Genomic DNA, 16,447 nt, shown 5'->3' on the forward strand with positions numbered 1-16,447 from the left:
AGAAACAGACGTATACTCTAGCATGATTATGTGTCTGAGAGGCAAAACCCAATAAAATCTACAAAACGAAGTTTTATTCTGCTGCAGTCCACTGCTCCGCTGTCTCATAACATCCAAACAAACAATCTGTAGTGCAGGTGTTTTATTTGTGTCGTTTCTGTGTAACCGGATGCTACAGTGAGTGCAATGTTCTTGATGGTGTGGCCCCAAAGAGGTTGAAAAGCTGGAAAAACTCACAAAAAATGATTTAATTGTCTGTTACCCATTACTAACATCTATTAGATCTGATACACAATGTATTTGGGAAATTGTAAAGTTCTGACATCTTAGGGCTTATATTGAAAATTCAGCTCTTTGAATTGAAGATTATATAAAATTTAGAGCATTGTAAGAAAGGAAGGTCCAGCTGGAGGTTACTCGTATATGTCCAAAGTCCTGAGGTTCTTCCACACAAGTCTGGAGTGAACGTGCATCTAGGAAGGCAAGGTGTAAAGGATTTCAGGCTAGATGTGCCTCCCCAACACACATCTTAGCAGGCTTTCCTTCGTCCATAAAGCCAGCTCTATATGAAATCTGTGGGATCCTTGTGATTTGTGGAAGTTAAAAAAAAAATTGGTGTCGAGCCCCAGTTACATGCACAGGGCATGCATATTAAAGCCAACAATGCTTACAAATGTAAATAAGGGCAGATTGATTAGGAACAACATTATCGCATGCATCAGCAATGAGGCAAATTGGGGGCAGCCACTGCTCTGACCACCCAAGTTGAGACAGACTTTTACACTGACACTTCTTCCTTTTTTAAAAAAACATTACAGAAACAAGGCCAATTAGATCCCTGCAGTAATTCATCTCTTGTGTATGAAAAAACAGACCACAGGGAGAGAGAGGAGATTAAGATAGTGCTAGTTAAATTTGGGTCTCCAAATTGAGATTTGGAACCAGTAGCAAGAATTTATGAGCATGGGGCTATTGTGTGAAATCCTGAAAAGTTAGCCTATCAAACAGGAGGCAACAGAGAAAATCTGAGGGTCTGATGTATCTAAACCAGCTGAATCTTATTCTTTAAAGTGAAACTAAACTAAAATGCTTGTATGCCGGACTTTCTTCCCCATCAAAACTACACAGGCTGAATGGTAGCTATACTGATACTGATACATCAATTTATTGATTTCTAATTAGACGGGGACAGTTAACTTTCTCAATCTGTAACTGCTGAGCAATAGATAATCAACTAGATAATGGATATATCCGTTTCCAGCTGAAATGGGTTGTTTCTAGTTTATGTACCCCTGCCCCCGTGAAGTTGGGCGATGTACGATCTAGTGTGTACAGTAATATAGTCATGGTCGGGTTTTCAAAAGTTCTCAGCACCTCCAGACCTTACACCAACAATAGGTTAGTAAAAGTTATGAACAAAATGTTGGTGACATCACCAAATGACTGTTAGGACCTTGGAATCCCCTGTCAACTAAATGCTATTACTTAATTTTACTGCAATACCTATATTCACTAGAATAACAGATTTTCCTTATACTGCGCATGCTTTCGGTTTTATAATTGAGTAAGTGTTTAGCCAGTTCTGTTGCCACCTTATTTAGCTCAATTGCTTTTGCTGTGTTCAGTTGTTTGTATTTTTTCCACGAAACATGTCGCCCCCCCTTCCTTTATTTATATCTCGCAGGCAGTTAAATATAGCGCGTGTTCCAGTTAGATCTCCCCCGGGTTCGTTCTCACTCTAAAATACTGTCCCCAAGCATGTGCTTGGTGAACACCTCTTTGCAAAACTTAACATGCATTTCGCAGGAGGGCTTGGGAGCCCAGCTTGTCACACATCTGTTAACATCTGTGCAGCAGGACAGATCCCCAAGAGCGGAAACCCTCAGCTGAAGAACCCCCTTGTCTCTGGTGTGCGAGCTGTGCGCATAACTCAATGGGGTCTGTCTCTGCCGGCAGCCCGTGAATATCCCCACGATGTTGTGCAGAGTTGAATGGAAAGGTCTCCTTTCCCCTCGCTATTGGCCAGTAGTAGTCAGCCCGGCATGGTATTGGATAACGTAAAGGGGGAGACCTCCTTTAGGAATGTACTATGGCTTGCCTGGCATTTCTCTGTGCAGCAGCTCAAAACTAGGGGGTGAGCACTGATTCCCCTCCCCAGCCTTAAAGAGCTGATCTCCCCCCGGACCTGACTGGCTCCGTCACAGCATAGCCTCGTACCTGCTTTTGCATTCGCTGCCAGCTCGATGCACTGTGGCTGCACACAGCAGCAGCTCACCGTACTGGGAGGGAAAGCCCAGCCCCGCGCGCCCGGGGCCCGCCTGTCACGTGGAAGCTCGGGGCCCGCCTCCCTGCCCCTCCCCCCTCCTTTCAAAGTAGGGTTGTTTTTTTTCAATGAACACACACCGTGTGCACCTTAAAGCAACACTCCTCATTTCACAGTCAACAAACTCCCGCTACTGCCATACTCGAAGCCACCAAAAGCAGCTTGTTGTTTATCCAACTACAATGAAATGTAGCCTTGCAAGGGGAAAGTGCTTTAAGGCTCGATCTTGTCCTCCTTACACACGCAGAGCTCCCACTAACTTCAGTGGGACTGGGAAGTCTGCGTGAGTAAAGGGTGAAAAGACCAAGCGCTGAATCTGTGCAATTCAAGAGGAGTTGATCATTTAAATGCATCATGAAATTAAGTCAATACTACTACTATACTCGAATTTTGTCTTGCGAGTACATGGAAACCAATCTCTTGACATTAGCTAAAACGACGAGGTTTATTAGTATAAACAAAAGACAACACACTTGTTTTCGATGAATTCAACATCGAAGCCTATATAGTCTGTAGAGTTGGCATCGTACATGTAACGTGTATAACATTTTTTAAAATCAATGAATGGCTGGTTTTAAATAAACAGAAACGTGGAAAGCGGGTGCCAAAAAATAAAACAATCTAGCGATTCATTTAGTGTAAAAAAGTATTTAGCAGTTGCCAGGTTTTATATCGTATTAATTTTACATTTAAAATGCATTAAATTGACTTTCCTAAACTTTCAGTGAAGGAGTAAACACTAAATTGAAGCAAGCTAGCTACTGCACGGTTTAAAATCTCTTATTTAAGTATTAAGTTTTCGGTGTGTTTTTCTTATTGTAAGTGGATATTTTCTAGCAAGGAACTAAGTCTTCTCTTTAGTTAAGAAAGAAAAGAGAGAAATCTGGCACTTTCTACCGCAGTATCCACCACCCTGTCATTATCTGTGCAAGCCTGGGAATTCAACTTGGACCTCCCAGTATTTGTTGCAGCTTGAGGCCAAGGTGCCTCTAAAAGGATTTTCTTTTAAGGACTTCAGAAATCGTGCAGTACTTTTTTTTAAAGCAAAATATATTTTTGAATGTTGATCTCAAGGAAATTCTGTGTGTGTGTTTGTCTAAAAACGTCTCGTCAAAAATAAAAGCTTTCTTGCAAAGAAAAGGAAGAAGAAAGGGGGAAGGCATTCCTTAATGGAAGTATTGCATGCAAAGAAGGCTGGATCTCTTTAAGGCTCCCCCTGAAGCTGGAGATGCACACACAAGGGTTGCCTGCCTGGGTGGTCTCTCTACTTTGGTGAGCTGTTGCTAAGCAGCTAATAATAGTCATGTTTGCTGAGTAATTTCTGCCCTCCTTGAGCCAATCGCATCCCAGAAACCCAAGCCATCTGACAGCCCCAGGGGCGGGATTTCAAGTCTTTTTCTCTCTCCTCTCTCTTTCTCTCCCCCCCCCCCCGTTTCACTCCTCCTTCTCTTTATCCAAATGGAGAGAGTTCTTTTTTTCTTCTTCATCTCATCTATTGAATCAAGGAGCTGCTGCTTGCTGCTGCACACACACAGAGGGAGAGACACACACACACACACATACAGAGAGAGAGAGAGACTGGAGTCCCGAAAGCCCCGGGAGTCAGAGACAGCTCTGCGCTGAGACAGAATGGTACAGCGCGTCGAGACAGAGCAGCAGCCAGCAGCTCCACAGCAGCAGCAGCACCACTGAGAGCAAGAAAAGCTCCAGCCCTCCTTTGCTTTGCTTTCACGGAGGAAGACAAGAGGGGGAAGGGGGGGAGGCTGGTTTCTTTAAGCTGCAAAAGGAGCAGTAGAAAGTTAAAGCCGGAGGAACGAAGGGGGAAGGCAAATCACTCACTCCACTCGCAGACGCACTGGATGTGGGAAGCGGTAGCGCCAGAAAGCTCCGGATCATCGCGAAATGTTGCAATGGAAGGCGCAGGGTCTGACTCGCCCGGAGCAGCAAGAGGAGCAGCAGCAAACGCGGTATGAAGAGGTGGTCTGTCAGCAGCAGCCTGCGGAAAGAAGCGCCAGCAGCCCAGCAACCCTCCCGTCCCCCTGGATCGCCCCAAAGCAGCAGCGCGCTGCGGGGAATCACAGAGGACCCAGCCCGTGGGTCGCCAAAACAACAGCAGCAGCAGAGGCAGCAGCCCCGTCCCGGCGGCGGCAACATGGCCTCGGCTGTTAACGTTTCGGAGCCGGAGAGCAGCAGCCGTGCTGGTGGCGGTGGCTGCTGCAGAGACCTCGATCGGCCGGGGAGAAGCTGTAGCAGAAGGCGGAGAAGGACCGGAGGGAACAGACGCGCCGCGGCACCGGATCTGGAGTATCTGCAGCGGCCAAGCTACTGCGATGCAGCTTTTGCCTTGGAGCAGATTTCAAAGGTGCATTAATCTCTTTCCCGATTTTGGGGGGAGGTGAGGGTACTTTCTCCGGGGCGGAAAGGGGAGATGAAAATGAAACAGCCCCCAATAAAACGCTGGAAGTAAGGGGGAACAACTCCTGTGAGTCCCGTGCCCCCCTTTCCCTCCCGCCCTCCCTCCCTCCTTGTACACACTTTCCCTGGTGTGTGTTTGTGCTTTTGATTCCTCTCATTAAACTTACCCGGGACAGTTTCACGTTTTTTTGCCTTGTGAGTCACTCCTCTCTCTCCCTAGTCTTTTGCCTCTTTCTTTGCTTTGCTTCTCTCCATCCCGCTGTAGTGCCGTTCAACTTCTGTAACACCAGGCTGTAACAGGGAAAAAAGCTTCAATGGTTCCCCTTTTTTTGGCCGAAGTTTTGCTTTGTTACGTTTTCCAATAAGTGTGGAGTGGTGACTTCCTTAAGAGAGAAATCCTGTAGTAGAGAAAATTTGTAATGTTTACCCCCAGCGGCTGGAGGAAAAATGAAAGTTGTAAACAAATTGCCACCTTAAATCTGCCGTGCAAGTCAGATAAGAGTTCCCCTGGATCGTTGCTTTTATTTTGAATATTAAAATGCTCCAAGTGTAGGAATTTCATAGAAACTTGACTCTGGCGTACGCACACACACGCACGCACAAATCCCGCTTGTTACTTTTGCAAGGGAAAAAATGTTCAAAGTAAACAACATCGAGCCATTGCCTTTCTTCAGAGATCGTTTCATTCCAGGGAGCAGATTTTTAGGCTTTGCAAGTAAAAGGAAAGGGGGAAAAAATCCATGTGGCTGCCCTCTTCCGTTCACAAATATTGTCGTAGCTTACAGATGGCTGCTCTACTTCCTAATTCAGATCACACAGCGTCTCCAAACTCTATGGAAATGAATTACTATTAAGCTTATGATCTTACAGCATTGCTAACCACGTGGAACATGCATTTACTACAGAGTTGGTGCCGAGAGCTGGGAATCGGACACTGCAACAAATTGTTACACAGTAGCGTTCCCCCACCAGCAACCCCCAGTCAGCCCTGTAGAGATGTAACAAGAACAGGAAAGGGATTTTTTTTTCTTGGCATGCCTGTTGCGATTCATCTGCATTGATTATTTCTCCCCTAGTGTTGTAAATCTTGCTAGCATGAATGAATTTTTGCAAATTGAATTGATAGCGGTGACTTCATTACAAGAAGGCTGTGATCAGTTACTCAGACCAGGGAGCATGCACTGTCTGTATCATTTTTACGGATCTCAAGCAGTGATGTAATCCCCAAACTGTGCATTGGTTTATGAATAGGAGAATTAGCAGCAAATACACATCTGTCCATACAACTGCGTACAGTGCATGTGAGATGCTCAACAGGGTCATGGAGTAAAACCTTTAGCAAAGACGTCTTTCTAATGGCACAGTCTGTCGTATTATTGTTCCCAGTCAATTGGACACTGTGAGGCAATTTACCTTTATGCATTAATAATTGTTTTGCTTCTGATCGCCCTCCAGTCCCCAAAAGGTATGTGCGTTGGGGGTGTGTGGTTATTTCCAGGCGTTTAACTGCTAACTTTTTCTTGCCTTGCAGGGGAAGGCTACTGGAAGAAAAGCACCGTTGTGGCTAAGAGCGAAGTTTCAGAGACTATTATTTAAACTGGGCTGTTACATTCAAAAAAACTGCGGAAAGTTTTTGGTTGTTGGCCTCCTGATATTTGGGGCTTTCGCTGTAGGATTAAGGGCAGCTAATCTCGAAACCAACGTGGAGGAGCTCTGGGTAGAAGGTAAGACTTGATCACTCTTCTTGTGACTTTCTTCCTTTTACCCGTTCTGTCCTCCATCCCACCCCACTTCTTTCATTTCCAGGGACTGACTGATGCAGATATATACCAGTATGCACCTAACCCCGCCCTCCCCACCTTCCTCACAGCGAGGGGAATTGTGGATTGCTTAGTAGTTTGGGTGGAAGCCAGGTGAAACCTACAAAGAGTGTGCTGTAATCTGTTCTGGTGGATCGTGTTTTGCTAGGTGGTTTTGAGAAGGACCGTGCGTGTTGGGTGGAGGGACAGACTGTGGGATGTACCACCTCCGTGTGCGTGTGTCTGTCTGCGGCGGGGGGGGGGGGGAGATCAGTGCTGCTGGGGGTGTTGTTTTGGGTTTATTTGTTTAGTGGTGGGTACCCCCCCCCCGGGCTGTAATAGCATGAAAGGAAAGTCTGTCCGGAGAGCAGCCCTCCCCTCCGCCATTTTGGGAGTGTGTGCGCCCTCCCCAGCCGCAGAGGGACGCGAGCAGCGCTGCGCGGCGGGGCTGTGTGTGTGGTCCTGTTTTTTTGGACAGCTTTCAACTGCGGGGAAAAACATTTGTCTCAAGGTTAAAAAAAAAAAGAGAGTGAAGCCCAGACTGGAACGCATGTTGGATTGTTTGCAAAGCAGATTAATGTCCCCGAGCGGGTGGGGGCCCAGCTCTGCTGGGGAGAGGGGTAATTTTTTTAGATTAAAACCAGATTGTGGCGGGGCGGGGGGAGCTAAGTAGGAGACTAGCAAATTCAGTCAAGCGGAGTTTTTGCACCGGTGGTTAATCGGCATTGCACTAGCATGTATAATCAGCAGGGTAGAAATGCTACCTAGGTGAACTTACTAAAGGTTAAGCCATTTTGTACGGTTTAGTACATTTAAAAATATATATATAGGCTATAAAGGGGGCCCCGAACTGCAGTCCTTGTGCACCCAGAGCCTCCATTGCAGCCCCTTGGGGCCTGAGTCTTCTCTCAGGTTTAGTGGGTTTTACCACCATGTCTCTCCAAGGGATTTCTGGATTTACACATTGTCAGGGAGGGGAAAATCAAGCCCATATTTTTTCTTTTTGATAAAACAGTATTAGATTAGGTGCAAATTCTGCCCTCGGTTATGTTGGTGTAAATCCCAACTAACTCATTGACCACAATAGTTACTCTGGATTTAAGTTAAAGCAGCTTATAGCAGTATCTGACTCATAAAAATTAATGTGGAGCACTGCATAAGTAACCATTACTGAATGGCCCTGTGTGTGTTGAGAAAGCAGTACTGAGTGAAAGGAAAGGGATCAACAGACCATGGGAGTAGTCTGTCTTGCTTTATGGATGGAGAGCATAGCAATTCTATTCCCATTGACTCCAGTGGCAAAACCCATTCAGCATTTTGTGAGCTTTTTTGTTTGTTTTTAAGATAAGAACTTGTTGATAACTGAATAGTCTTTGTACAGTAGTAGAATAGTTCTAAGTACAGTGGGACCATCCTGCATCCCTATTCCAACATGCTGAGTAGGAACACAGCAGGATTGTGTCCAAAGTTAGAGATGTGCATTCAGAAGCTGTGATATGAATGTAGTCCATTAGGAGAGCTGTTTACCCTAATTACTACTTCCATGAATAGGGTTTGAATATTTTTTCAACATTGTTTTGTTTCTTAACTCTGCAAGATTCTCTTGCGGCATTTTAAATGAAATGTTTCAAAATCGTCTCTTCACTCCTTTGCTTCTGCCTCCTGATGGAAACTTCATTGATAATGTTGGTTTTCAATATTATACAGTGATTTAGTATCTTAACTATGGTATAACTAATAGCCAGCTACCAGGAATGGTGGTTCCATCTCATGCCACCTGTTTTTCCTGTCAGTTTAATACCAAGAAACTCCCTGATTACTGCATTGGCAGTTCCTGTATGACCAACAATGGAAACATGGTTTTCTAGAAAAAATATGATTTTCAAAATAGCCATTTGTTTTAGTCACTGCTTTGACCTCTTTTCATGCCAGTGGTGCTGCATGGAAAAAATATTTTCCCAAAAGCAAAAACTAACTTAATAGTCCTCAGAATTTGTGTAGCCTCTATTAATTCATAATACAGTTGGCTGTACAGAGTTGACCTGTCTAATTTCACTTTTATTGAGTGTAGTTTTCATATCAGTGAAATATTATTAAAACTCTGAATTGGAAACCTCTGCATTCTTAGATTACAGAAAAGGGTAGTTAATTAAGATGAAAGAGCATATTCTTAATTTAAATTAAATTAGCTTCCAGTCCTCCCAGACTGCCATTGTAAGGCCATCAATAGAAAAATTTGACTAAATTGTGTGTTTTCTCAATAGAGACTGTATAAATGTTCTGGTCACGAACATGGGTGCTATACAAATAAACCAAATGAATAGCAGTTGCATATTTCTGTAGTTAAAAGTATAAACAGAAGAGAGTGCAGAGTGAGGAGCTGGAGTGGGGAGAAGCATGGGGAGAGAGAGTTTGGAGAATGATGTTCCTTCTGTGCATAAGTGCTAGAAAGTGATGCTAAAATTCCAATTTCACTGTGTGTGTGTGTGTGTGCGCGCGTGCGCACATGCATGTGCATGCAGTCCTAATTCCTAACCTACCTATCCTATTATTTATAGACCCCAGTGTGCTAGGTACTATACTAAAACAAAAGAAGGCACAATTTTCTGATCCTAAGGTCTTAAGAAAACTCTTTACAACAAGTTGTAAACTGATCTGTTTATTAGATTAGATATTTTATTCTGCTTTTTACACTTCGTTTAATAAGATAATTTGAATACGCAGAGCAATATTGGTTAAACACAGCTAATGATGTAAAATACATTTCCATTGCAGTTGCAATAAAATGTTTTATATTGTTCAAATGTTTAAAAATTATCACCTCTCAAGGAACTGTCAGTATTTACATTAGAGACTTGTTGTATGTAATGAATACCAGGAACATGGAAGGTACTACACCACTGAAGCTTAGTAGGAGTGAACTATGAACCTAAAAAATCCTAACTCAGAATTAATTATAAGTAGTGAGAATGAAGATTGACTGAGTTCTAAGATCATCCAGAGTGCAAAATAAATGACGAAAAGTGTATATTTAAAGCTATTACAACTGAAGTATTTATGTAAGAGCTGCAAAAACCCACCTGGTGGGCAAGTTCTCAAAAGAAAAAGAGAGAAAAAGAAACAGCTCTTAAAGCTCTTCATTCTTGCAATTTTCTCTTACTAGACTCCTTACTTCACAATTTGTGCCAACACACTTGGCCTTTGGTGTGCATACTGGTACCAAGTGGCTTTCCCCTGAATCACTTCTTGGGAGCAACAGTGTCTTACAGGAACATCTTTTTAATCCATCCTCTTGCTGCTGTTGTCCAGAATATTTTAATTGTTCCTGTATGTCCCACATTCACACTACCTTCAATTTGATCCCCAAACTCCTTTCTCCGACAGTCCAATATTTCAGGTTCTTCCAAGACTGAGCAGTGACTAGGACTTTCCCTTGTTTCCCTCATCAGAAAGATTCTCAACCTCAGATTTATTGAGGCCACAGAAAGCTCAATTTTATCCTGTTTGGTACACAAAAGACATAGCATGGCATCTTAAGGACACAGTTCTATTTGCAGGAGGATCTGTCTGATCATGACCTGCTGTCTGGGGCTGTGCATGCTGGAAATGTGGCGATTGTTCAGTTTGCTCCTTACATAGCACACAACACCCACAAGTGCAGGAAGGGTTTTGCATTCATTTCCTCTGTGGATGAATCCTATTGGATATAGATAGGGTCATAGATCCAACTGCATGTTATTGTGAAATATCTCTATTGACTATGCACCATGTGCTCATACACAACAAGGTGTCCAGATACCACTGTGATTGGGCACCCTCCATAAAAACCTAAATCAGTGAAGAGATAGCAGAGGTCTGGCCTTTATATCCCACAGCAAATGTGTGGGTTCATCCCCAAATAAAGGGTCTGACACATGACACTTGTAATATAGCTACTGGTGAGGGTTGTTGCAGATCATAAGGGGAGAGAGGCTTCTCCCTGCCACCTCATTCTACCGTCCTTGTACTGCATTCTCACCTTTCTTCCTTTTTCTTATCACTTGCCCCCTTTTTCTTATCCTCCAATCAGGAGATTAAGAAAAAGGCATCAATATTCAATGTAAAGACTCCAAGCCAGAGATCCTGCCATCCAGGAAAGGAGGTGCTGCAGTTGATCTTCTTCTTTCACATGGCAAGTGGTTATTTGCAGCAACAGCCCTTTGAGGACCAACTGTGTGAAATAGGCAGAACTCTTTTTCCCCAGGCATGTTGGAAGGGGGAGGGATGTCTCAGCAGCCATGTGGAAAGCTCATCTTCAGTACCTGGAACAAATAAAGCACATGCTAACTGTTCTGTGCAGCTGGATAGATGTAGCTTGTATGGTAAGGTCCCCGCTGCCTATAGCGTTAAACAAAATGTATTAATCAAGATAAGTTATCTGTAAATTCTATAATGAGGTCACCTCACCCTTTGATACTGTAAAGTAGTAGGCAATTAATCTACCTATGCAGCTCAGGAGTGGGGTAAAGAGGAGGAAGCAAAGTGAATGAAGCAGACTAGTTTCTCTAAATGGAGGTGCTTCCTCAAATGCTGCATAGGACAGCTAACTTTAAACTACCCCTTCTGGAGGGACAAAGGAAGGTGATAATGGGGTAGACCTCCATGGGGCTGCTGCTGCTAAAGAACACATTCCTCTCAGTGGGCCAAATCCATGTGTTTTGCTTGAATAAAGACAGCATGAATTGGCCCAGTCAAAACTGTTGCAACTTGTATGTTTCTGCTTCAAGTTTCTCCACAGTACCAGAGCCTCGTCTTGGGTGGACTTGAATAGTGTTGGGACCTCCTTTCATGGTCTTAGCTGTGCCTACTTTTGCAATGCTGCATTGGCAAAAGGTAGATGAGTGGCAGAGCAGAACTTGCTCTATTGCCGAACCCCAGTGCCATGATCTAACCTAAGGAATCTTCCCCAGTCACAGTTTATGACCATTTGAACCCTTCCACCCAGAAGAAGGAGGATTTAGCTGAAAGGGAGCACAAAAGACTCTTTTAGTAGTTCACTTTGTTTGTTTGTTTGATAAATAACTAGCTATTGGTTATAACAAGAACTTGTAAGAAATATTTGAATTGATTTAACTGGTTTGGTAGCAAAGAGTGGTACCAATCTAATAGAGAGTGGTAAAGATCAGATGGCAGGAAAGGAAGTAATTCAGCATAGGCGCTTATTTATCTGTAAACTTCCAGTATCTTGCATTGGGATGTTTACTGCAGCATGCATAATGTACCCTGAGAAGTCTGTTGTTTATCGGAATAAACGTCTCCCGTTTTAGTTTGGATTAATGGGGTTTTATTGTTATGTCCAGCAAAAGTAGAAGTAGTAGTAAAAGTATCATGTGCTAGCCCAGGGACAATAATATTGGGAATGTAGTCAATATAAATTTATTAGTCTGTTACATTAATGGAAACAGAATTTTATTCTTTTAAAAGTTAACTGTCATCAATATTGAAGAATGATTCAGTTTGTTTCTCGTTTGAAGGTCAACAGCAATTTTTAATACATAATATATAAATATAAATTTAATGTTAAGTGCTAAGATGAGGGGTGACTACCTGCTGTGTTTTTATTTGAACTAACTGTTCTAAAATATTAGTGTTAAGTGAAAATGCGTAAAAAGGTTTTGTTTATTGGAAATATGTCTGTAGCCTCTTATTAAACATATGAGCTTTAAGAAGAGATCACTGTTGGTCTCAGTCCAGTTCTTGGTGGACAGGTGCCCACATCATTAAAACCACCACCAACACAGTTGAACCCACGTTAGACTCTTTAGTAGAGCAGCCAGAGGTTAGATAGACATGGAGACTGAACCACACTCTTCCTCTACATATGGTAGTTTCAGGCCAGGACTGATGCACAGTTGTGAGACAGGGTGGGGAAGCTTGTACATCAAAAAATCTGGAAGAGGAATTTTAAATTACTTTTTTATCTTTGAGTCTGGGAGTATTGAAAATACCACACGTGGCCACTATTTACATCATTTCTAAGATAAGGCTGAAACCTGGCCCCATTGTAGTCAATAGCAAAATTCTCACTGCAACCAGGATTTCACCCAAGTGCAGCCAGTGACTTCAGTGCACCAGGATTTCACCCAAGATTTATACAAAATTGTACCAGATAATTACAGACTGTATTGCCACTGCTTGTGCTGTAACTGTTCTATGGATGCCAGAGGATCTCAGTTTCCAGAGCAATCAATTTGTACCCCTTATGAGTTCTAAATACACTGAAACATTAGTACCGTTTTGGTTTGTTTGTTTAAAATTTAAGCACATGTTATTGGTTTGAGGTCAGTGAAAATGTCTTCATTATTGTTATTTCCATACATTGCACAGTCTGATTAATCTCTGGACCAGATTGTCCCCAGTGGATCTTGACAGGGAGGGGATCTCCCCTATTTCCTCTTAGAATGTGTGTGTGTTAGTTTGGGGAGGAGTGTGGCCTCTGTTGCACCATTTATCCCCTCCATCCTCCTGTGCTCCATGTGAATTCCTGTACCTTGTTGAGTTCCGGTGGTGGTGAAAAGGATGGGAGGGGACTTTCTGCAGCACTGTTCCTTATAGAGCCCAGGGATTTCAATGCAGAAATCCAGGTGTAAAGTAATATAGATCAAAGATGTGTGCTTTCCTTTGGGTCCCCTTTGCAACTGCTGCTGGACAGCCACAGGGGAAACCTAGCTATTGGAAGTACAGCTCCTGCTGGAGTTCTGGTGCCAGACAGGAGGGTGTGAAAGGAGCAGAAGCCATACCTGTTAGATGGCTTTTGTCTCTGTGCAGACAGATTTTCCCTTCCTCATGAATCTTTTCGTCCAGATGGTTGGGAGAGGGAGAGGCCTCTAAAATCCCTGGCTCCCCAAGTCCCTTTCAGTAAAGAGGGTTGTTCAAGGAAAACTCTACAGCTCCTTGTGAGGTTTTCATTCCCCCTGCTCTGCTTCATCCATTTCAATGGATTTTTCAATGACAGGAGAGAATCCAGTCCCTGTTATCAAACCATGTCTGTGGTGGCTTTCCAGAATATAGTAATACTGCACTGTGTATGCATGTAACAATTTTTGACCCTTCAACAGGTTTAAAAGCTAGCATATGCAACTGGATGTTTCAGTTATACATAACTGTTAGGAGGCTCCAAAATATGACAGCTTCCAGATGTATGAACCGACTGATCCGTTTGTTTAGATTATGCTCCACAGCTGATGCCTAGATTAGTGCTGGCTGGACGAAGCTATGGGAGATTTGTCTGGTTTCCACAATGCCATGTTTATATTTCATTTGGATTTCTCCTTCAAAGCTGACCTCTCCGTGACCTGCTGAAGCTGTGTCCACTAGGATGCTAGCTTTAACTTGTCTGCAGCAGCTTTCATTTTAGTATCTATTGGGGTATGTTCTCAACTTGACACTCATGGGCTTATGTGCATGACTCCTGTTAACACAACTGTGAGTTATGCATTTAAATTACTATTCATTCAGATTAGCCTATGCCCATAAGAGTGTCCTCTTCCTTGTGCCCTTAGTGGGCAGAATTTGAGAAAATTTGGTTTGATAAAATGTTGGTTTTGAGATAGACCTTATAATACTATTGCTTGTTAGGTGGTTCTTCTTGTAAATTCAGCAAAATGTGTCTTCTTGACCTTGTACAATATATCACCTCTAAAGGTGATAATATAGGAATATAAATTACTAAATAAGCTTGATCTTTTTGAATTTGGAGAACAGAAATTGAACAGCCTAGTTTTACGTAGCAGTCCTCTATTTTAAATGGAAAATAATACCATATGTCCACCCTATCTCTGCATACGTATGATGGTACAGATTGCATTTTCTAAAACTTCCTTATTTATCTCCCATATCTCATAGGTTTTCCTCTCTCTCTCTCCCTCTCCCCTGTCCCCCTTCCTCTCCCCCCGACCCTTTTCCTTCCCAGGAGGTCTTTCCCCCATGAGTGTTTGTTAGTAACTGTGTCTGGAAAAGCTGAAGAAACAATAAAACTCCTTAATCACAAACTCACAGTACTATATTAAGGAGCTTACTCTCCCTCAAAGTTTAGAAAGATTTAGATGCACAACTTCCAATATTGTTAATAGAGGCTACATGAGTAAATTGTCTCTGCCTTGTTGAAAAAACAGATTACTTAGACAATACTCTGATAGCAGAAGTCAGAATTATTAAAAATGAACTGTCCATATTGAAAGTGTATAGTGTACTAAGATAGCTGCTTCCTAGCTGGATAGCTTCTGACCCATGAAGTATGGAAAAATGTTTTTTTTCCCCTCCACCTGTATGTAATGTGGTCTATGATATTTTTTATTCTAAGTGTAATGTTAATCAAGAAACCTAGCTAGAATAGGCTATATTTAGCTTTGGTGTAACTAATGACTCCATAAATGTTAGACCAAGGATACATTTGGCCCATTGTGTATTGCTTAGTGTGTTTGTTTTTAAAGAAATAGGAGTTACACTTACAAGAAGTAGATTTAAATAAATCATCAAGGGAAAGATATTTTTTCTTCTTGTTCTTGGCTTTGTGAGTCCTTGTTTTTTAAATAACAAACCTTTTATTAGGAAATTTTAGGTAAAGTTTATGTTTATTATTTTCTGGCAATGTGGATGTTCTTCAAATATCACCTTGATTGCTTTACCTGTCCTAAATTTTGCAAAAGGAAGTGGTAAAATGCTCTTTTATTTTTATATATATATATATATATATATATAACATTTCAACTTTTACTTTTGTTTGGTAATTTGGGAAAATGTAGTTCTTCCAGGTCATGAGTAAAATATATTGGGGATGAAGGAATGAGGAGAACCATAAGTTGACTCCCTCTGAGAACCAGGGATGTTGTTTTAGAGATTTATACTAGAGCTCCATTCCAATCTCAAATATACAAGTCATCATTGTGTATTTGTAACATCTGTATATTGTCCATGTGCAAGTTTGCAACAGATATTTTAAGGCACAGTGGTGCACACCCAAATACCTGAGGTTGCAATTGAGCCCTGGAACTGTAACATATTCTTCATCCCTTAATATTAAGATAAAGAAACAGTCTTCTTTTGTTTACCGAGCAGATACATTTGTGCTTTTCCATCAATAACTAAAAGCTAAGTGCAACAAACTAGAAATGAGCACTGTTAATTTGTATGATTTTTTTTCCCCCTTAAATCATTGCTTAAGGGCTTCTGGCCCCTAGCTCAGGAATCCTGCCCAAAAATGCCAGATGTATTACACAGTCAAGTATTGCAATGTAAACAGTGTTCTGTGCCACGAGAGCAGGGTGGTCCATCTCCCATTTAAAAAAAAGGGGGGGAGGGAAATCCCTCTGCTCTGAAATGAGCACAGTAGTTGTAGTGTTATTTGTGTTTTTGGCTGCATAGCCAGGTTTTTGGAGCTGCAAGAGCACAGATAAATTTATACTTTGGACTGGCAGAGAATAGCAATTGAAACTGAGATGCTGGAGAGCAAGATGTGGCTTGGATAGGGCTGCTTAATTTAGTCAAACAAGTTTGTAATATGTACAAAATTAAACAAAATTAAAGGAGGCCATTGTTGGCACTCAAAACTTTTCACTTTACCTTATTGTGAACAGCAATCTCATCCACCGTGGAACAGAGCAGACAAAGGATGGGAAGCTGGGAAGGCAGAGGCATAGGGTCTTCATGACCACATGCTGTGTAATGGAAAGTCTGGGTGGGTTACTGCACCTTCTGGATTTAAGAGAGCAGTTCTGGTGCTTAATTAAATACCCTTCTGGGTGTATTAAATAATGGATTACCTTCCGGTGTGCTCACCTTCAGATCTGATGGAGAATATGGGAATCTTTTTCTCACATTTCTCCTTTCCACATTAACTAGATATTTTAACAACACTTTAAATAATTAAAGA

General features: G+C 42.2%; 1 protein-coding gene across 1 annotated transcript in view; it reads left to right on the forward strand.

The window, feature by feature from the left end:
- Positions 1 to 6,269: 6,269 nt before the first annotated feature.
- PTCH1 (patched 1) overlaps positions 6,270 to 16,447 on the forward strand; it is a 76,537-nt gene continuing 66,359 nt past the window's right edge. The window contains exon 1 of the mRNA XM_045022375.1: positions 6,270 to 6,462. The gene's annotated coding sequence lies outside the window, so the exon portion shown is untranslated. The remainder of the gene's footprint in view (positions 6,463 to 16,447) is intronic.

Source organism: Mauremys mutica, chromosome 6 (genome assembly GCF_020497125.1).
Source record: "Mauremys mutica isolate MM-2020 ecotype Southern chromosome 6, ASM2049712v1, whole genome shotgun sequence".
Classification (NCBI taxonomy): domain Eukaryota; kingdom Metazoa; phylum Chordata; order Testudines; family Geoemydidae; genus Mauremys; species Mauremys mutica.